This window comes from Callithrix jacchus, chromosome 9 (genome assembly GCF_049354715.1).
Source record: "Callithrix jacchus isolate 240 chromosome 9, calJac240_pri, whole genome shotgun sequence".
NCBI classification, from domain to species: domain Eukaryota; kingdom Metazoa; phylum Chordata; class Mammalia; order Primates; family Cebidae; genus Callithrix; species Callithrix jacchus.
Genome location: NC_133510.1, coordinates 20992699 through 21015767, shown reverse-complemented (window position 1 = coordinate 21015767; position 23069 = coordinate 20992699). Strand labels below are relative to the sequence as shown.

The window sequence follows — 23069 nt, the reverse complement described above, 5'->3', positions numbered from 1 at the left end:
CTGTCAGTGCCCTAAACATTTGGATTCTGCCATATGGAAACCTGTTTTGAGTCATACTGATAAAGACAACAGAGTTCCTTCATAATGGTTCCAAGTTTTTGATTCACCACATTAATTTACTGGATAAACTATTCATGAAGCACCTACTGTGTATCATACATTGTGTTAAGCACTGTGGATAGAGTAGTAAATAGAATAGACTTGGTCCTGGCCCATATTAAGTTTCTAGTCCACAGTTTGCTACTTTGCAACATTTGGTACATCTGGAATTATTTTAATTATTTTAATTCCAGATGTACCAAATGTTGCAAAGTAGCAAACTGTGCCAAAGGGGCATATAGTGGAGGAGAGAGGGCACTTTATCAGTGAGGAGCATGGAATTACTAGCATCAGAAAATCCAATGTAAACCGGCTTAAAAAGGGGGAGTTTATAGGCCCATGTATCTATAAATAATAAGACAAATAAAACAATTAAAAATAAATAAAAACAAATAATTTTTAAAAATCTAACAGTAGGGAACCTTTGCCACAGATTGTGCCAGGGTTTGTTAGGGCTCCTTGTTTCTCTGACACCCAGCTTTGACTTTCTCTTTGTGTGGCTTTGTTTCTCACAGTCACAGAGCTATAATACAGCACATCCAGGTCTCACATTTTCATGCTGTGCTGAAGACAGAGAGAAAATAAGAGACGGAATACTTGTGCCTGCCTCTGCTGAAACATTTATAAAATCGTCTGAATTTCATGACTGTTTGGAAGGGAATGAGAGGTGTCAGCGGTGAGGAAGAGAGGAGTCAGAGATGTCCAGCCCGCTGGCTGAAGCCATTGGGTGGATGACAGTACTGTTGAGTAAGATGGGAAACATTTGAGAGGGACTAGGCTGCAGGGCAGTGATTCTTAGCCTTAGTTGCACATTAGAACCACTGAGGGAGCTTTTAAAAACTCTGATGCCTAGGCTGTTCTTCAGACCAATTAAAACAATCTCTGGGGCTGCAACATTGGCACCAGTATTTTTTAACTCTCTCTAGGTAATTCCGAGTACAGCAAAGATTGAGAGAATGGAAGATAATTGAGTTTTGGACTCATGTTTCAGGTGCATTTCAGATGTATGTCGGTTTTCCAGGTAACTGGTACGTAGGGTTTCTGATCCTGGAGGTCAGAAGAGAGGTCCGGGTTGGAGACAGAAATGTAGTTACCAGCATTGTTGTTAATTGAAGTAATGGGAGGAGATAAGATGGCTGAGGTTTGAGAAGAACCTTTAGAACATACCAATGGTTAATGATCTGGTAGAGGAGGAGGCATCTGCAGAACCCAAACCAATCAAAGACTAAGCAGGACGTGATAAGGCAGAAGGGAAACCAGGAGAGTACAATGCTAGGGAAGCCAAGGCAAGGCAGTCTCGCAGTAGGAAGTGAATACTTATGAATGTAAGTCCCAATACTGGGACTAGATCTCAAGTTTCCTAAAACCATCCAGTGTTCTTTGCGCTGCTTGACATGGATCAAGCCTGTGGGACTTTTTCTAGCACCACATGGGTGGCCCAGAATCCAGGCAACAAGCTCCCCTTGCAGTCACAATGAGATGAGGGCAAGAGTCACACAAGTGACCAGTGCAGTCAGAAAGTTCCTCCAGGAGTGAGCCACGATCTGGGGATGGGAATGCCAGGTCCTGTGCCAGAAGGCCCCGGAGCCCATGGCTTTGCTCCTCACCTCTGGCCTGGCTTCCACAGGTCCTGCATGATCACATTGCCTACCGCTATGAGGTTCTGGAGATGATTGGGAAGGGGTCCTCTGGACAGGTGGCCAAGTGCTTGGATAACAAAAACAGTGAGCTGGTGGCCCTGAAAATCATCAAGAACAAGAAGAGGTGTGGCTTGGGGGATGGCATAGGCCACAGAGGAGGGACTGCATGACTCTGGCCCCTGAAGAATGACAGCCCTTCCTGACTCTGCCTCTCCCTCCCATCTTCCCTTCTGTTTTCCCTTTTCTCTATCTGTCTGATTCCATGAGGGGGGAAAGAAGAGGTGAGAATGTGGCGTTTTTAGTGCTTCCTTCCACTAGGCAGTCTTGCTGGGGTCATGGGGAGGGGCTGATTGCTGCAGTGTAACCCCATACTGATGTTTCTGTCTCCATTTCCCACCCTCCCTGCCACTCCCAATCACCTCAGATTTCACCAGCAGGCCCTGGCTCAGCTGAAGATCCTGGGAGCTCACGGAAGGACAAAGACAACACCTACAATGTGGTGCACATGAGGGACTCTCTACTTTCACAATCACTTCTGCATCACCTTTGAACTCCTGGGGTCAGCTCCTTTTCTTCCTAACCCATTTTCTCTGGAAAAGTTACCTAAGTGATAGAAGGGAAACTTGGAGGTCAGAACACTAGATTTTTCTGGATGTGAATATTTAATAACTAGAATGGACCTGACAGTCACTTCAGTTATCCAGAAGGCCCAGGAGCAAGGAGGCTGGGACGAATGTGGGCCATCTTGATATGCCTGTCACATGCCAGCATGCCCGTGACATAGCTTCCTGGTGCTGGGTACTGAGCTAGGTGATATAACCAAAACAAGCCCTCTTTCCTCAAGAGCTAAACCGAAATAGTCAAAAAGGACTTTTCTTTGTTTGCTATCGCATTCTGCACTCATTGGCTTTCTGACCTGATTGTACAGAGGCTGAAACCCAAAGGAACAGGCAGCTGGCTGCTCAGGGTGGGAAAAGGCTTTCGATTTTGAGTAAATAAGGACAAGAGCAGATATTTTGGATAAGAGAGCAGAGCCTGACTTAAATAGATCGGCATGGCCTGGCTGAATACTGGGGCTGACGAGGCATGATAATTGCAAGGCCATGCTAATTTGATTCTCTTTCTCTCTGGGAAGACCATCTGATGTAATTTATATAAAACTAGAAACCCAGAATGCATTTAGCAAAGGGGAATAATCGGGGGTGAGCTCTCAGAGTGGTACTGGATTCTGCAAGCTGGTAGCTCAGTGCTCCCATAACACCATTGCTGATGCTAATATTCTAGGATCCAGCTACATTTAAATTAGCGGCTGAGGTGACACTCTCCTCATCATGTCTGGCTGTTACAAAGTATGGTTGAGTCTCTGATATGCAGAGGTAAATTATCTTCTCTGTGGCCAAATGGACAGCCCAGTCTGCCTTTCTCGGCCATAAATCACAGTGCACAGTTAGGATGTCATTATGCTTAACGAGCTCTGGGAGGTCAGAGGGCCGGGGTGGGCAGGGGGAAGCCAAAGCCCGAAGCCCAGAGAGATGAGGGAGTTACCCAGGTGACTAGTTAGGATGGGGCCAGAGCCAAGTCTCACATCTTCATTGCAGCCCTCAAAAATGAAAGGCAACCAGGCATGGTGGCTCATGCTTATAATCCCAGCACTTTGGGAGGCCGAGGCAGGTGGATCACTTGAGGTCAGGAGTTTGAGACTAGCCTGGCCAACATGGTGAAACTCCATCTCCACTAAAGATACAAAAATTAGCTGGGCGTGGTGGTACGGGCCTGTAATCCCAGTTATTTGGGAGGCTAAGGCAGGAGAATCTCTTGAACCTGGGAGGCGGAGGTTGCAGTGAGCTGAGATCATGCCACTGTACTCCAGCCTGGGCAACAGAGCAAGACTGTGTCTCAAAAAAGAAAAAAAAAAAAAGAATGAATGGCTTCTGACTGGGCACAGTGACTCACATTTCTAATCTCAATAATCTCAATACTTTGAAAGGCCAAGTTGGGAGGTCACTTGAGGGCAAAAGTTTGAGACCAGCCTGAACAACAGAGCAAGACCCCATCTCTTTTTTTTTTTTTTTTTTTTTTTTTTTTTTTTTAGACGGAGTTTCGCTCTTGTTACCCAGGCTGGAGTACAATGACGCGATCTCGGCTCACCACAACCTCCGCCTCCTGGGTTCAGGCAATTCTCCTGCCTCAGCCTCCCAAGTAGCTGGGATTACAGGCACACACCACCATGCCCAGCTAATTTTTTGTATTTTTAGTAGCGATGGGGTTTCACCATGTTGACCAGGATGGTCTTGATCTCTTGATCTCATGATCCACCCGCCTCGGCCTCCCAAAGTGCTGGGATTACAGGCTTGAGCCACTGCGCCCGGCCAGACCCTGTGTCTTAAAAAAAAATATTAAGAATGAGTGGCAGGAGGCTGAGGCAGGAGAATTGCCTGAACCCAGGAGGTGGAGGTTGCGGTGAGCCGAGATCGCGCCATTGCACTCCAGCCTGGGTAACAAGAGCGAAACTCCATCTCAAAAAAAAAAGAATGAGTAGCTTGTACTATCAAAGCTAGATGATCTTAGAAATGGAAGATGAGGAGGAACCAGCAGAAGGTTGATGCAGAGCCATTTTTGGGTCATGCTATTTCCCTTCTCTCCCCATCTCACAGCTTGCACAGAGGTTGCAACTGGCAGCTCACAAGTAAATGTTTCTTTTTCAAATGTATTGTATTAGTTTCTAACATTCATAAGTTCTAACATTCTGTAAACTTCAAATAATATAGTAGGCTTCTGCCACCCTAGAGAGTGTAAGATTCTCTGGCAAGAGCGAGCTTTCATTTCCCAAGGGAACAGGTAGATGGGACCAAACAGCCACATTTTGAGTAGAGCAGGGGCTCCCTTTGGCTTCAGCCTCCACCTGCCCACTCTCTTGTTCCTTACTTGTCTGGAACCTGATGTCCTTAGACAGTCCCCATCAGACCTGGGCAGGAGTGGCTGCTACTTTTAGTGACTGGTGGGCTTCCTGGGTCCCTATCAAGGGCCTGAGGAAGTATGACTATTTCAGAAGTTTGGGCCAACCTCTTAACCCGACTGCATAACGAAGTGCTTCAGTGGCCTTGTCACATAAGAAATGAGAGAACATATGAGAGTCTGGCACAGCTGAACTTCACCCTGGGTCCAGTGATTCAGTGGGAAAGCTGACTCTGTAAGACATGAAAGCCCTGCCTCCTACTGCAGGGAAAGCAGGTGATACAAGGTGGTTTGCAGCTTCAAACTCAGCCTTCTATTGTTTTTTTCCCCATACGCATCACTTTCCCCCTCTCTTTTCCAGAATCAACTAGTATGAGTTGATGAAAAATAACAGCTTTCAAGGCTTCAGTCTGTCGATAGTTCGGTGCTTCACTCTCTCTGTTTTGAAGCGCTTGCAAGTGCTTTCTGTAGAGAAAATCATTCACTGAGATCTCAAGCCCGTGAGTACCACCTCCGCCCTGGCATGGAAACACTCTGAAAATACCCATTCTATTCCCTAGGCTGTGTAAGAATCACAAACTCCAGTGAAATCATCGCCTTTGACATTTTCTTGGTGCCCTACTGTCACAGCAGTGTGTCAAGGGAGGTGTTTAATGGGAATGTCAAACAAATCAGTCAACGGCGTTTCGAAGGTCTTACGCAAGCAAGGCCTGGAACCAGGTGCCAAAGAAGATAAAAACAAAGTCACAATCTTCAGGAGTGGCACAATCAATATAAGGAAAGTGACGCAATATATGCAAAAGAAACTCTGCAAAGCAGTGAATATGAGGTCCAAATGAGAAATACCATCTGCGAATCAAATGGAAAGTCAGAGCGGGAGGATGATGGGACTTTGGAGAGGATGTGGGAGGAGGCCCATGGAGGTGGTCATATTTGAACTGGACCCTGAAGGATGGGGAGCATCTAGGTAAGCAGAGGGCCTAGGCAGTGTTACTGTAGCTTGATGTATGTCTTTTCTTCTCTCTGGGAAAATAGAGTGCTATACCAAAAGGGCCAAGTCTGTCAGTCATTGACTTCGGATCAAGCTGTTATGAAAATCAGAAAGGTAGGCCCATGCCAGTCCTGTCATCTGAGTTTTCCTATTGCAGTTTCCCTCCCTTCATACACAGGTCACCTGGCTTCTAGCCTGGGCTCAGCCGCCACCCCTACAGCATGATTTTGAACAAGGTACTCACTTCTCTGAGCCCAAGTTTCCTCATCTATAAAATGAGAAAGTTGTATCCAAATACTATACGGGTGCTTTCAAGCTCTCATATTCTATAGATATGGAATTACCCAAGAACAGTGAGTCCCAAAACTAACTAAATGCGTATCCAAATTGCCTTGGGGCTCTGAAAAATGATCGTTTCCAGGGCCTCACCCCACGTGTTTCTAACCCAAATTTCTGGGAAGCAGCTAGGAGTCTGCCCTTCAGAAACCACAGTCATTCTCAGTTTGGAATTTGCTGCCCCAGATCCTCTAGGTTTTATACGTTTTCTAGCTAGGATCCAAAAAGTAGCTTTGCTGTACATTTTTACAGCGTTTACTGAACTTGATTTAATGGTGTGTTCCTTTGTCTTCTATCAGGTTTGCTATAGAGAACATGTATCATTAGAGAGACATTATCTGTTCTGTGTCAGTCACTGTTCTGGGTACCAGGAACAAAAAATGACCACTCTCCATCCTCAGGTTGCTTACCAACTAATGCAAGAGACAGAAAGACAAAAATAATATGATGACTACAATGATTAGAGATAAACAGGCTGTGTTCAAGATACATAACAGAGGGACTTTGGGAGCACCCTTTGAGGTGGCAGAGGCTGTCAGAGGAAGCTTTCTGAGGCTGAAGAAAGGACTACTAGATGGATGTTTCCAAATATTTAGCAGATCAGTTTTTTTTCAGGGAAACACATTTACAAGTTTATTAATAAATTATGTAATAAAAGACACAGATGAAGAGATACACAAGGCAAAGTATTTGGGAAGGGATGTGAAGCTTCCATGCCTGCTTGGGGGCATGCCACATTTTCAATACCACATTTCCCATACCCTGGAAGTTCTCTGTACCCTGCAGCTCAGGGATTTTTATGAAGGCTTCATCACATAGTCATTGAGATTATTAACTCAATCTCTAGCCCTTTCCCCCTTCCTAGAAGAAAGGAATTAGAACTGTAAGTTCCGAGCTTCTAATCATGGCTTAGTCTTTCTGGCAGCCAGCCCCTGTCCAGGAGCTCACCAAGAGTCATCTCACTAGAACAAAGAGAGTCCTATCACCTAAGAAGTTCCAAGGGATTAGGAGTTCCATGTCAGAAGTCAGAATAAAAGGTCAATTATTAGAGCAAGAGATACATGTGGAACCCCTATCACTCAAGAAATTAAAAAGGTTTTAGGAGCTCTGTGCCAAATACTAGGGGTAGAGACCTATATCTATTTCTTACTGTTTCTTGCACATGCTCATATACAAGCATAGATATCATTAATTTGAAGAAAAAATAAGACAGTAAATTACACCCAGTGTTAGCCATTCACTCTCACACACTGTTGGAGGAACTACAAATTCATATTATCTTTTGGGAGGTTACTTTTGCATCTGTAACCAAACATTTCACTTTAAACCTTCAAAAATTATCAGTTCCCTTCTGAAGACCCTCTCCTACAGATTACCGAGGTTCCCACAGAACGAACGTCTTCACTACAGCACTGTTAACTAGCACAACGTCGGAACCAACCTAAATACCTACAAATGAAAAATGGTTTACTAAATCAACCCTGTAACACCGCACAGCTATTTGAAAAGAGAGATTTAAATGTAATGGCTTAGAAAGAGGTCCATGATGAAGTAAGTGAAAAAAACTGAATAATAAAACTTTTGATATGTAAATATATAAGTATAATAAGATATAAAAGGATACCACTTTTATAATAAGATATAAAAGGTACCACTGTTAAAAGTGGTTATCACTAGAGATGAACCTGGAAGAGTCTGGGATTGAATTTTCAACTTTTTACTTTACATATATATCTTTTAAAATAAGGATATGATGATTTTAAAATTTTTCTTTGTATTTTGTTTCAATTTTAAAAATTTTTTTAATTAAATAATTTGTGGTCTTTAATTTGCTACAGATCTATGTGAGATCTCTATATGTCTAGTCTTAAGTGAGACCAGTCTGTAGGGTTTTGTGTGTGTATCTTTATCCTGTTTGAATACCAAAGTTACATCTTGAAAAAATGAATTGATTGTTTCCTATTTTCTGTTCCATCAAAGTCTGAACAAAATAGAATCATTTTATTTTCACAAGGCCTCTTAGAACCTAATTGGAAAGTCATCTTCATGTTGCATCTTTTGCAAGGGTAGTTCTTGGCCCACTTTCTGCTTATTCCATAGGCTGTTAGTGTGATACCCAGATTCCCTTCCATAAATAAGTTCAGCTTTCATATCTGTATGAATTTATTTTTCAGAGAATTTTTACTCCACTGTTCATGTCTTCAATTTGCTCTGCTCACTGAATTCTCCTCATTTCTAAGACCTGCTCTCTTTTCTTTTGCAACCATGCTTTAAATACTATGTCATTCTCTCTTTTTTCTTTCTCTTCTTCTATTTGCTGTTGCTTTTACTCTCTTTTCAGCTCTTCTCTCTTTTGTTCTAGTTGTTTTTGTAGTTCTTTCTGTAGAGGGGAAAGTCCGTATATTTAGGTCACTGGTGAGATAGTGCTGACTGTGTCCCGATTAGATTTCCCATTCCCTTTACTTCGACCTGAGTTTGCAGCAGAAATTGGGCAAGTCTTGCAGATGAGTGGTGGCTGAGGAACATAAGCCAGCGGCTCTCCTGTTGATGAGTGTGTGGCAGCATGAATCTTTGCTGCAGAATCTTCTTTCTTGATGCCACTGACATAGGAGTTGGAAGATCTGGTAACAACTGCTGAGGGTCATTTTCTGTACTATTTGCATTATTAATGGATGCAAAACCCCCTGACTCTCAATGTCTTGTAAATTCAGAAGTTCAAATTTTCCATCTCTCTCTACCAGTATTGTCTTATCCTTGTTTATTTCACAGCTTCCATTAGTAAGTGACAGGAGCACATTTTCTTGTCCAAAATCATTGGAAGTACATAACTGTGACAGTTTCCCAAACATATTCTTTTCATTTTCAGAATAATTTTTATAAGTATTAGTGTCTTTTAGTGGAGGAACTTTCAGATCAACTAATTTGTCCTTGAACTTAAGTTTTCACTTGCTTTTATCATTCACGGGTTCTTGATTCTGTAGAAGCTTGTTAGCGTATACGATTTTCTTAATAATGGATCTCCTTACTTCCTCATCCTCTCCTTCTCCAAGTCTTTCTGGCTTTCTAGTTTGAATTCCTGGAAAGAGCTTTCACTATTTGAATCTGATATGGGATACTTGCTACAGAAATGAAGACATTTCTTCTTGGCGAGACCTCATCCTGCAATGATTTGTCAGGATCAGAAAGCTGTTTGGTGTGTTCTATTACCGTTTCATTCTCTTTTAAGTCTTGATTAATAGTCTCTTCTTTCAAACAAGTCATCTCAATTATACTGGCATCACTTTTTTCATTTTCACAAATTATCCACTCCTGGTTCTTTCATTTTTATTTATTTATTTATTTTTTGAGACGGAGTTTCGCTCTTGTTACCCAGGCTGGAGTGCAATGGCGCGATCTCGGCTCACCGCAACCTCCACCTCCTGGGTTCAGGCAATTCTTCTGCCTCAGCCTCCCGAGTAGCTGGGATTACAGGCATGCGCCACCATGCCCAGCCAATTTTTTGTATTTTTAGCAGAGACGGGGTTTCACCATGTTGACCAGGATGGTCTCGATCTCTTGACCTCGTGATCCACCCGCCTCAACCTCCCAAAGTGCTGGGATTACAGGTGTGATCCACGCACCCGGCCCTGAGTTCTTTTCAAGGTCATCTTCATATTCTTCAATTTCTTTTGAATCAGTATCTTTATTTTCATTCATTTTCCTCTCTCCCACCATTAATATCTCCATCACCCTTCCCTTCTCTCCCTCCATATCCCTCCTGCCTGTGTAAAATGTGCCGGCTGGGGTCACAGAGATGGCCAGGGGAGTTCTCCTCTCCTCCTCTTTCTAAGTTCTTCACATTGAGGCAAGGGAGACCCTGGCACCTGCCTCCACGGCAGCCAGGACCACACTGCCATGGCAGCAGCATGCCTCTGCGTCCTCTATCTGGGCCTCTCTCTGGCAGATCAATTTTTGAGGACATAATTTCATTCATATCTTTTATGTATGAATCCTAAAAGAAATTCCAGCTAAAAACTAATGCTTTCCACAAAGAACTTAAATGTTTGCCCTTCTCAGATGTTGAAGGCCATAACTTATCAGTGTCATTGATCTTGGCTGCCAAGATGCTCAGAACTGAGTTTGTAATTATTTTATCCTTGGTTCCTAACAGTCATTTCCTCCTTTGCATATTTTCTGACTTCCTTTTTATCGTTAACTGTGAGGCAGTATCTAGTATTGATACTAGAACTGAACTGCCTAATCCTGAATCCCAGCTCTGTCATTGATAGCTCAGTAACCTTGACATTTTAACCTCTGTATGCCTCAGTTTTCTCACATTTCAATTGGAGGCAATAATACTACTTGTTTCATAGAATTTATGTAAAAGTTGAAAGGGCTTATCTGTAAAAGCACTTGGAATCATGACTGGCACATACTAAACATTATGTAAATACCATTAAATCCATGTTCTAAAATACTCTGTGCATATGTGCTTTGCAAAGTACCACAGATCCATTTGGGAAGCAGGCAAAATATAAAAATTATTTTTATTAAATCTTTATTTTGTTTTAAATCACAGAATTATTATCTTCTGACAATAACCAATGTAAACAACAAAAAGGTGATTACAGGATCCCTGCACTTCCCCAGGTAACCAGCAATCCCAGTTATGTGGAAATAACTACCGTGTTCCATTTCTTCAACTTCAGTCCATTCATCTTCATCTGTTGAGATTTCCTTTCTATACAATAAGTGCACGTACTATATGGAATATACACTTCGCATGCTTCCTTTCCAAGTTGATACGCTTCTTCCATTGCCAAGCCACGAGAGTCAGAAGCTGTCTACCCCAAATCAAGCTGACAGTTTTGAAAACTTAGTCTTATATTTGTCTTACGTTTTGTTTGTTATAAACTTGGCTAACTTAAATTCACTTTCCTACAACAGTACTCACGTTGGAGTTCGGGACAGTAACACCTCCTTTGTAATTAGGTTACTGTGCTGATTTGATGCTGTTATGTGTAATGAGACTTCGAAGTGCTGGCCAGCTGGACTTCCCTTTCCCTGCCAGCAGGGGCGCAGTTTAACCGAGAAGGTGTCCTGGAGGAGAGTGTTTTGAAGAGTGAGTTTTTCCCACGAGGTTGCTCTCGCTTTGCCTCCGCGGTATACGCGTATATCCAAAGCCGGTTCTACCGATCCCCAGAGGTGATCCTGGGCCACCCCTACGACATGGCCATTGACATGTGGAGCCTGGGCTGCATCATGGCAGAGTTGTACACGGGCTTCCCCCTGTTCTCTGGGGAGAATGACGTGGAGCAGCTGGCCTGCATCGTGGAGGTACCGGGAGGGCTGGCTGGAGGTCGGCTCGCACGGAGACTGTGGGCTTTGATCTCAAACACTGGGCTGCATCAGACTTGCCCAGGACCGTGGCCTGCCTACTTTTTTTTTTCTTTGGTTGGGTGTTCCCTAAAAGTAGTTTTGAAATTGTGTACCCCCTTGTACATTGTCAAGTTGACATTTAAAATTTTTATCTTAAATTTCAATAGTTGCAGGGGATGTCATTTCCATCATATTGTAAATAGTGACATTTTAAAATAAAAGTGTTACACCACCCTTTCGGAAATGTCCAAAAGAATACAAAACCAGAGTGACATGACGCCCATTAAAATCTGTCTGAAAGTATGTGAACAAGTTCTTAAGAGTTGTACCTTTATTTTACTTTGTTCTTTTTTGCTTTTTGTTTTTACTCTTTTCTCTACTTCCTCTATGGAATTTTATTCTAATTTAATATATGCTTATGTTTATAAACTTTTTTTTTGAGACAGAGTCTCGCTCTGTCGCCCAGGCTGGAGTGCAGTGGCATGATCTCGGCTCACTGCAACCTCTGCCTCCTGGTTTCAAGGGATTCTCCTGCCTCAGCCTCTTGAGTAACTGGGATTACAGGCATGCACCACCATACCCAGCTAATTTTTGTATTTTTAGTAGAGATAGGGTTTCACCATGTTGGCCAGGATGGTCTCAATCTCTTGATCTTGTGATCCATCCGCCTCGGCCTCCCAAAGTGCTGGGATTACAGGTGTGAGCCACTGCACCTGGCCTAGAAACTTTTATCAATCTTTATAGCTTTAAAAATTTTCCTGATTCCATAAGCTTCATATGTAAAAAATTTTTTTCTGGTAAGTTACCGTTAAAATATATCTGGTGTGCAAATTTTGATAATTATCAAAAATAAAATGTGAAATTTTATTGAGCATACAGCTCTTCAGAAAAGAATAGAGCTGGATTTGCTTATACCCATAGGTGAATGATGCTTCTTACTAGAATGCCCAGGTTCAGGATTACTGTGATTCCAATTGCTTGGTGGTGTAGATGTGAACCCACAGAGGAAGCCTGTTCTAGTTAAGGTCATCTAATTTAGTGCCTCCTGTTGAGTTCTATGTACAAATCAAACGGTGATCTGTCACCTACAATTATGTTCACCATCCTGTCAGCTGACAACCTGATTAAAATGTTAAAGAACTGGAAATTATTTGACTTCAAAATATGTGTATTGTTCAGGCATTAGTCATTCATTGTGGGAAATGACAGTTTTCTGGGAAAACTATCTCCCAATAGCAAGGCTTTACCAAAACTCATGATATGATTATTAATTATATCTATTATGCTTTCACCTTGTTATGGAACTAAATTAGACAGAATAGAAAAATAACCTTAAAAGTTTAAAATGTTACATTTTAGGATTTTCCCAGTGAACAAAGATCTTTTGTGTGCAAACACCAACGTGTGTGTCTATCTATCTATCTTTGCCAAATTTCTATTTTCCAGATTGTCTCAAAGTTACAGAGAGAGAAACACATATAGCCTTGAGAATGACTAAACATAGAGAATTTCATTTCATGATTGAAACTAATAATAAAATATTAAAATAATTTAGGTAAAAACAGCTATGGTGGAATGAACACTGGCCTGTGAGTCAGTAAACCTGGGGTCTAGCCCTGGCTCTGTCTTTTTGACTAGTCATTTCCCGGCTCTGGACTATAAAATGAGGGAAGCCAGGTAGATGGCTTCTAAGGTTGATAATGAATGAAGCATCCCCAGACCACTCCAGCTTCCAATGCCAAAGAGAACGGGGCCTATGTTTCAACTTCCTTACAACCCCAGAACTGACTCAGCTTCCTCTTGACCTCAGTGTCAAAGGGACTGAGAAACAGAAGAGCAGGATTGTGCATGGATTATGGCTGGGAACTGAGCAGCAAGGGTAGGTGACCCACAGTGTAATTTCCTTATCTCTGTGTGCATCTCTAAATTGCAATGGGAGAAGATGAACACTTTTGCTTTCAGGAAGGTGTTTTGTCTTGTAATTGTCTGACGCTCATCTGGTGATTTTCATTTTCTTTTCTTCTCCTCCCTTTCCAGTGCTCCATGCTGGGATATGTCACTCTTTAATTCAGAAATGGCAGCATGTATACCAGTTTATGTGCTCTGACAAGGACATCTGGCTGCTATCAAGGTGGTGGCCCACGTCTAGTTGGTGCTGATGTCTGTTTAGAATAACATGGCCAGTGCTGATTCTTAGGATATGAATTCAGCTCTGGATTAGGGGTTAAAAGGCCCAGGCTCTGGGTTTGCTCTGCTACTGACCCGATGTTATTACTTAATACGTTAAATCCTTATATGTAGAAGGCAAAGCCTGGCCAAAGTATGCCCTGCCCCTCAGTCTTTGAATCTCTGATCACACAAAGAGTGAATCAATTGAATTGTCCTTATTAAGGTGCTGGGCCTGCTGCCAGCCCGCTTCATTCAGACGGCCTCCAGGAGACAGACGTTCTTGGTAAGTCCTCAGGTCTAACTCTCTTTTCCTTATTGTGTCTAATGAAGTGTCGCAGGCCTCGAAGACACCTGCCATACCTTAAAGCTCATTTCGTTCTTTTCCCCTGGCCATGCCAAAGGGTGGGCTGTGATTAAGAGCTTCTTTCACGGAAGTAAAAGATAATGAGCAGTGGAACCATATAGCATGATGGAGATGGGATGGGGCAGCCACAGTGGGAATGGGGTCTTGACAGTAAAAATGTTCAGAAGAAAGAGAATGGCCAGATTCTTGTTCAGAAGAGCTATCAGCAAATATTACAGCCTCAAAATATTGTAACTGCATCCTCTCCTGCAAGTTTTCCCCATTCTCCCAAGTAACTTGTCCTGTCACACTATGCACTGTGCAGGGAAATCAAAGAGCAGAAGCTTCATTTCAAGAATAGTGGAAAATTCCATTGCTGCATTATTGTCTCCCCTGCTAAAATTCTTCTTATCCTCCAGATCCTTACTGTGCCAGGTTCATTGCAATGGTTAAGCAAGGACTATCAGAGTAGTTTTGCTTTGATGTGTGTGGCTGGGAGTTATATGTATGTCATTTGTCTGATTGAAGGGAGTAAACTTTGTCCACAGCCCAGGCTGCCCCTCTCCTCCTGATTCCCAGAATCTGGATTTTTATGATCCTCTGCCTTTCTGTTTAAGTGGTGCTATACAAGATGGGAGGATGGGTCAACAAGGTACTAACTGAGGCAGAGCTTTCAAGGCACATGCACCAAAAAGTTGCAGCGAGTCCCAAACCTAAAATCCCTTTAAAGAACCACTGGGAGCTAAGAGTCCCAGATAGAAACAGCCAAAGTAGCTTGAAGGTCAGCAAAGTGGAGCAAAGCTAGATAGGAGCAGAAGGGAACTCCACATGCAGGGACTCCATGCCACCTGGAGTGACATTTCTAACCAGCCTTTGTCAGGTCGGTTCACGGACTCCCTGACTATGCAATCCCAGACATTCCTGGTCTTCCCACCTCTGATTTTCAACTGTGAGCAGCCTCTGAATGTGTATGCAAATCACACAACTTCTGTTCAAAACTTGCCTCATCAGTAGGAAGGTCCAAAACATCCTCTGGACAAAAGGGATTGAGTCGTGCTGGTCAGTATGAACTGATTCAGCCATGTGGGAGTTATAATTTGTCTATTTCTGTACCATTTGGTAAAAAGCCACAGCCCTGAGCCCTGCCACAGCTGCAGGTTCCCTGGCCCTCTCCCAGGACTCCTTAGACTCCCTATGATCCAAAAAAACTCAAAGGTGAAGGCCAAGCAAGCGGAGGTGCTCTGTGATCCTATTCCAGTACCATGGCTGTCTTCATTCGGATTAGTTGGTCCCATGCCGTTCATTCCAGTTGTTAACTCTTTTAAACATCGCCTTGTAATCATGGCTGGAGCTTTGGAGACATTGCTTCTGAGCAGGGCAGTGTCCTGGTTGCCACAGAATGGTGCCCACACATTAACCGAGCAATCTGGTAGTGGGCAGAGAGGTTCTGTCTGGCTCCCCATTATAACTTACACATGGAGCAAGGGAACTAGTCTGTGGATCCCAAATATACTTTTTCTACCCACAACTTAATAATTCAGGCTCTTGGACTAAACAGAGTCACTGTGGGAAGACACATCTTGAGCCTGTAACACTGAACTATGAGATAGCATCTAGATGAGGACTAGCAGGAAGGGAGCATAGAGCACCTTCGTGGGAAGGCACTGAAGGCGTAGGCATGTCCACTTCGTAGAGCTGCTTACTTCTACCATCAGCACTAGGCTTTAGGATGGCGACGGGATTTTTGCAGCAACGTCCATTGAGGGAATCTATGGGGTTCGCTCCCGTGTGAGGCCCCTGGGAAATGGGCCTCACCATACGGTGAGCTTGAGCCCAGACACAGATCCCTGGTTCGGGGAGTCGAGCTGAGGGAAAGTAGGAACCGAGAGAGGAACTATATGTTATCCAAAATAATTAACAGATATTACTTTATGGATATGAGGACTTGGAAGGCATTGTGTCTACTTTTGGCTCCTTATGGTTTATTGCTTGATTGTGTTCATTTTGGACCCTTGTTACCTTCATTGTAAAATATTAACTTAAGTATTTACACTTGGTAACTTACTTACCGTAACTTACTGGGTGTAACTGTAACTTAATTACCATAGCTTACAGGGCGTAACTGTAACTTATTTACCATAGCTTACAGGGCGTGACTGTAATCTACTTACCTTGACCCATTGGGCGTAACCTACTTGAAGTAACCTACTTACAGGGCGTAGACTAGTTACTGCACTTAACTTAACTTACTTACTGGGTGTAACTTGCTTACTGTAACTTAAGTACGTTAATCTGGTATAAACAACTTTAACTTCAAAAAAGTATATAATGAAAGACATTGCAAAAATAAAATTGCTGCATGAGCATAGCGCATGTAGCCCTCCAGACCTCGCCTTTTCTATCTCCTTTTTTTCCGGCGCGCACTCTCTTCCAGATTTGGGACCCTCTTGCTAGACGAGATTCCCGGGCTCGCGTTCAGTTCACAACAGTCCATATCTTCACTTCCTGCAAAAAAAGGAATGTTGCTGAGAAAAATGCCTCCTCATCAGTGTTTTCCAAACTTTGTCCAAATGTAGGAATCATTTGGGGAGATTGCTAAAAAAGCTAATTCCTATGATTCTCTTCTATAAGGTATGCTATGGGAAGAATGAGATGGGACCCAGGATTTAATATTTTTAATAACCGCTCCTTGTGACAAGATGGGTCTGGGAAACACTGTTGCCTTCTTCACTTCTTGACTCCCCCTTTCCCAGGTTTGGGCTCCCAACAGCTCCTCAGCCCCTGGCACCTCCTGGTTAGAACCCCTAATTAGCAGCAAAATGGTGTTGTCTTAAGCCTGGTAAGATATTATACTTAGGTGACCCAGGCTGTAAGAAGGGGATGGAGGGAATGATGGATGAGGGCTAGAGTGAGAAAAACTTACACAGGAAAACGATTACATGATCATGACTTTAGGGGCTTTGTTATTTATAAGACTGTGGGCGCTTGATTCTTCTTTGGTCATTCATGAAATGGGCAACGTAGGATAAAGTGGGAGGGCTAAGGCCACGATTCAAAAGGAAATGGATATTTGTTCAATTTCACAGGACGTTGCCCCTTGAGATTACTTTACTGCTGTTATTGTCATTGTTAGTGTTATTTTACCTTGGCTAGTGCTAAACCATTTGAACTGTTTGATTTGGAGAGGGAGGAGGTAGTGGAAGGAAGCTCAGAACATACTGAATAGTAGGAAAAAACAAATTTTTAAAATTAATTGTATTCCTTAGATAATCTACACATGGTTATTTCAAACTGAGACTGTGGGTATGCTTGTGTGTATGTTTAATGCGGAGTGGCATGAGGCGAGTGTGTAAGACTAAGAGCAAAACAGCCACAGAGGCCACTCTAAGCAGCAGCGTGATGTGACCACTAAATATTTACACCTGGAACTAAATACAGAATGTTGTATCGCTACAGATTCCAAAGGTCTCCCTAAAAGTATAACTAACAACAGGGGGAAGAAAAGATACCCAGAGGCCGGGCGTGGCAACTCAAACCTGTAATCCCAGCACTTTGGGAGGTCGAGGCGGGTGGATCACGAGGTCAAGAGATCGAGACTATCCTGGTCAACATGGTGAAACCCCGTCTCTACTAAAAATACAAAAAATTAGCTGGGCATGGTGGCACGTGCCTGTAGTCCCAGCTACTCAGGAGGCTGAGGCAGGAGAATTGCCTGAACCCAGGAGGCGGAGGTTTCGGTGAGCCGTGATCGTGCCATTGCACTCCAGCCTGGGTAACAAGAGCAAAACTTCGTCTCAAAAAAAAAAAAAAAAGAAAAGAAAAGATACTCAGACTCCAAGGACCTCATGATGGTGCTGAAAACCTATGACATCAGCTTCCTGGACTTTCTCAGAAGGTGTTTGGTGTGAGTTTGTTGGAATATCTCTGCCTGTGGGTTTCCTCTTAAACACTGTATTTTCACGCAGGTTTGCTGGTAAAAGTCTAAGGCTGGGAGATGGTTATAAAAGTAACAAGAAATGCTAACAATAGACCTTTGAAGTCTACAAATTGCTTCCACATCTGTCGTCTCATCAGACCTCTCTCTCCCCCTAGTGTGTGTTGTCAGGGCAGATGATTTGCTCTGTTTTGCAGGTATAGAGGTTGTGGTTCAAAGAGATTAAGTGACTTGCCCTTGATTACACAGCGTACAGTAGAGTTTGGCATCTTCCTGGCCTTAAACTGCTTGGCAGTGAGACTATAGGCCAGTCTTAAATATCCTGCTCTGAGCCGAAGCCAGCCTCCTGAGTGCTTGTCGTAATGATTTGCATACACATCCAGTTTAAACTGGTTTCAGGGCCTATCCCTAACCCCCTAGGATTTAGTACCCAAATCCTCTTATAGTAGGGAATTAGGGGAAGGGGGAGCTGTAAACTATTTATTATGCGAAAATTTTTTACAACCTATATGCATATGTTGAGTCTTAGAAATTAGATCTGTACTTAAGTCACAGTACTGAGCACAGTGCCTAGCTGAAAAGGTGTTCAGAAAGTGTTAGCTATTGTTATTATTTTACAGCTATGAAAGAGGTAAATCTGTCTCCACTAAGCAGCAAGTACATTATCCATGTGACACTTGGCAAGTCATCACTTTTTTCTGGGCCTCAGTGTCCTGTCCTATAAAATGGGGTATTCCTAAGCTCCCTTCCAGTTCCATCAGTCCTATAATTTAGTATTTTTAGAAGACCATATCATTATATTCTCTTTTTCTTCCAGTTGGATGGAGAGGTGTTAGCAAAATACTCTTCTGGCATCTGTGCACTCTGGAATTTTGGTACTAGCTCAGAGGGTGAACCATGAGGTAGTGTTGAAAGTATTCCCAACTCAGAGAGTCATGCTATTCACTTATCAGAATAATCCAGGTAGAGAAGGATTCCATACCCCATCTTTACCTCTATCTTAACAGACAGAAACCAATTGCTGAGAGAGATGGGTTATCCAGAAACCCCAACCATCCAGAACACAGCTCAGCACCAAGGAAGTCATTATTTTCATTTCTTTCTTTCTTTTTTTGAGACGTAGTCTTGCTCCATCGCCCAGACTGGAGTACAGTGGTGTGATCTTGGCTCACTGCAACCTCTACCTCCCGAGTTCATGCGATTCTCTTGTCTCAGCCTCCGGAGTTGCTGGGACTACAGGCATGTGCCACCAAGACTGGCTAATTTTTTTTTTGTATTTTTAGTAGAGATGGGGTTTCACCATGTTAGCCAGGGTGGTCTCAATCTCCTGACTTCATAATGCGCCCACCTTGGTATCCCAAAGTGCTGGGATTACAGGCGTGAACCACCGTGCCCATCCACATTACTTTCTTCTTTAGTGCAAAGGACTAATTACTCATAACTTGCAAGAGGCAGTCAAGCTGATGGGGATTGTTACCTAATTGCTAGTCAGCAAATCTTTGGAATGAGAGACTAAAAGTGTTGAGCCAAGTTCTAGGCATAAATGTGAAGCCTCGTGTTAGACTTTCTAGGCCAACTCCAAAAGTCCAGGAAAGGAGAGATTTGTTTAACAGCAGTCCATTTACACAGAAATGAGAGTTCAGGATCTTGATTAGCCTAGAATGTTAATACTGTCTCCCTGCAGTTATAGAAGCTATTCCCACCATGGTGGACATTAGTTAGACAACTTCTAAAATATCCTTATCTCAGAAGGTGGGCAGATGGTGAAAACCATATCATATAATCATTAGTTAGTAGCAATGTAAATATTTTCAGATCGTTGAAGGGCTGAAACATAAAAGAAGAATTAGTTATTTTGTATGATGGTAATGGGTTGAATCAAGACCTGAGTACAAGTTACTGGGAAGCAAACCAGTTTTGGTACAGTAAAAATCAAGAACTTTCAAAGAATCAGACTTTTTAAAAATTGGAATAGATGGTTCTGAGAGTTAGTGCCTTGTCACTGAAATTATTCAAGAATTGTAGGGTGATTCCATGACGGGAGTTTGGTCAATGTCTTCTGCTACTGAATTAGAAGTTTGATTAGATATATCCAAGTCCCCTTGCAAATCTTGATATTATAGAATTCTATAACTCTTCTTGCAATATATTTGGAAGCCCCGATTCTGTAGTCTGGAAATTTAAATTAAGCATCTCTTTGTTTTTAATATGCTTACCTTACCAAACACTAAATCCCATCGATTAAGCTTTTGTAAAATAATATTTCTTATACGGGAATTTCTACGCATTCTGGAAGACTTGGAGCATAATATATATTCCCTGGCTTGTTATACACATCTTCTAAAAAGATTGTTTTCAATAGCAGTTTCCAGGTACTTTTAAGTTATATGCCATAATCTCTGTTCTATGATGCTATCTTTAAGATATCAACATAGCTTAAATAAAAATATTTATTTGGCTTTTAAAATGTTTTAATATACTAAAAGGAAGTAAAACAATAACCCATGCTGGGCTTGTTGGGGTGCAGATGGGAACCTTCTCTTCACATGACCCCGGACCAGGCCCTTAAGCATGCTTGGATTTATCAGTCTAGGAACCTCAAGCCACAGCCCAGGCCCCAGGCCCTGAGGAAATCCAGTTTCATTTTCCCCTCTGAGACAAGGAAGAATAAGGTTCAAGGCCGTCATCGCTTGAGCAAAAAAGGTACAGCCTGTCAAATAGCCAGTCCAATCCCACAGTCCAGGAAGCCTGCCATTTCTTACCTTTGGGATTTTCCTTTTTTGCTCCTTATTAGGATTTTCCATTATTCTCCTATAATCAATTTCCTTTCTCCTCCTCCCCTTTTCCTTGACTGTGTCCACCCCTTTATGCCCTATAAGTACCTTTAGAATTTGTCAGTGCCAGATTTTATGGTATTATGCAAATTTTTATATGCAATATAGCCTAGTGGTTAGGTACATGGTCACAAGAGTCAGGTTGCCTGGGATTAAATTCTGGCTCCACCGCTTATCAGGTATGGACTTAACCTCTCTGTAGCTCAGTAGCTCCATTTATGAGAATGAGAATAATGCCTCTTCTCCAGAGTCGCCGAAATGATCAGATGAATTAGTACACATAAAGTGCTTAGAATAATGCCTGGCACATGGAATGTGCTTTACAAACGAACTGTTTTTATATCATCACAGTCATGGTTTCCACTAAGTGATTCACACCCTAAAGGACAGTTAGCATGTAATTCCCATTTGAATGCTTGTTCTTTCTGCCTTCTCTCTCCTTCAGCAGATGAGATCACCAAAGAGACTATAGACAAAACAAAAGACGGCCCCATGAAGCATATTCAGCATTCAGGTGATCAGCAGGACTCCTCCAGCACACAGCTGACACTATTCAGCTGCCTCAACTGGTAGAAGCTCCCCAAAGTCAGAGGCAGCTGTTGGGGCAGAAGTGTCCATGACCTCCACAGGACAGAGCAAAAATTCCTCCCCAAAGAACACAAACATTTTACCCCCCATTGTATGACCTTTGCTGAGGGTGTGTCCTGCTCCTTTCCACCAGTGAATATTAAGACAGCACTTACATTGTCCAAGACTTCAGACTGTTGCTTTTTGATATGGAAAAGTTTATTTTTAAAAAAATCTATTAATATGGCTAATTGGCACGATTTCTCTTACGAGGATGGGGGAGGATATCCTCACACTTAAATTCATTCCATATGTGTTTGTGTGTTGGGGGTGGGAACAGCTTTTAACTATCGGTGTTATAGCATCATTAATGGAACTCTAAACAGACATTTTTTTGTGTTGTTCTTGCCCGTGACTGCCAACCTATGTCAGGATTTTTGTTTGAAAATGATAGAAGTTGAATTCAAAAGTAGCTTAAACAACAGAAGACATTTATTGACCTATATAATTGGGGAATCAGAAAAGGTAGATGTAGTTTCAGGCACAGCAGGATCCAGGAATTCAAATGAGGTTGTAGGGCTCAGAATCCCTCTTCATCTATTAGCCTTGCTTCTCTCTATGGTTGACTTCAACCTGACAGCAGGCTCTGCCCGGAAATTAACCACCAACATCCAGTCAAAAGATGCAGGCTTCCTTGCTGACAGGAAGTCTTCAAAATGATTGTGACACAGAAACTGTGCCTGGGAGACTGGGATGCAGTTTGGGCCCCAAGCCCACAGTGAAGGTGAAGGCCCCGTGACTGATGCTTCTCTAGACTAGAGCAAGGGATGGAAGGTTTCCCAAAGGAGGGGAAGCTGAGTGAACAAGCAGGACGTATTCATTTATCCACCAGACCGCAAATCTAAGTATGCCTTCTCACTTCCCTTTCTAATCCTTATCGACACAAATACATAACCTTCATGTGATTTTAATAGGGCAGATAGACTTTTACATGAAGCTTAAGATGATAACATAAGAAACAATATAGAATATAGAATACATAAAAATAGTTTTAGGCCGGGCGCGGTGGCTCAAGCCTATAATCCCAGCACTTTGGGAGGCTGAGGCCAGTGGATCATGAGGTCAAGAGATCGAGACCATCCTGGTCAACATGGTGAAACCCCGTCGCTACTAAAAATACAAAAAATTAGCTGGGCACGGTAGCGCGTGCCTGTAATCCCAGCTACTCAGGAGGCTGAGGCAGGAGAATTGCCTGAACCCAGGAGGCGAAGGTTGTGGTGAGCTGAGATGGCGCCATTGCACTCCAGCCTGGGTAACAAGAGCGAAACTCCGTCTCAAAAAAAAAAAAAAATAGTTTTAGTTTTCTTTTTTACTTGCCATTTGGAATAACCTCCCCTCGATACACTTTTCATTTTACTTGTTGCATAATATTTTATGAATGTTGACACCAAGTCATTAAAGCAATGGATTTTGATGCAATACCCCAGGGAAGATCTTGAGTTAGAACAGCAGGGGGTTGAAAGAAAGTCCTAGGAAAGATAAATATAAAAGGAGTTGACAGAGTTGAGGAGGTCCCCCAAGAGATCCAGAGATACAGGAAGAAAATTAGAAGCCAATGGAACAGTTTCTAAAAGGAAAGAAGGATCAGGAATATAAAATTCCACAGAAAATTCAGGATAAGAACAGTATTTCTTAAGTGGGGTGATGAGGATATTAAGTCAGAGCAGTATTAGAACAGGTATCTTATCCCAGGTTCTATAGCCAGAAAGCCACAAAACCAGCAACAGAACTCAGACCCTTGGGAACATTCTTGACACGAATTTCAACCATGGACGAAGTCAGA

At 42.6% G+C, this 23069-nt stretch overlaps 1 pseudogene; it reads right to left on the bottom strand.

The window, feature by feature from the left end:
* Window positions 1-8040: 8040 nt before the first annotated feature.
* Window positions 8041-9887, bottom strand: LOC118144419 (coiled-coil domain-containing protein 181-like; annotated as a pseudogene).
* Between the last annotated feature and the right edge of the window lie 13182 nt (window positions 9888-23069).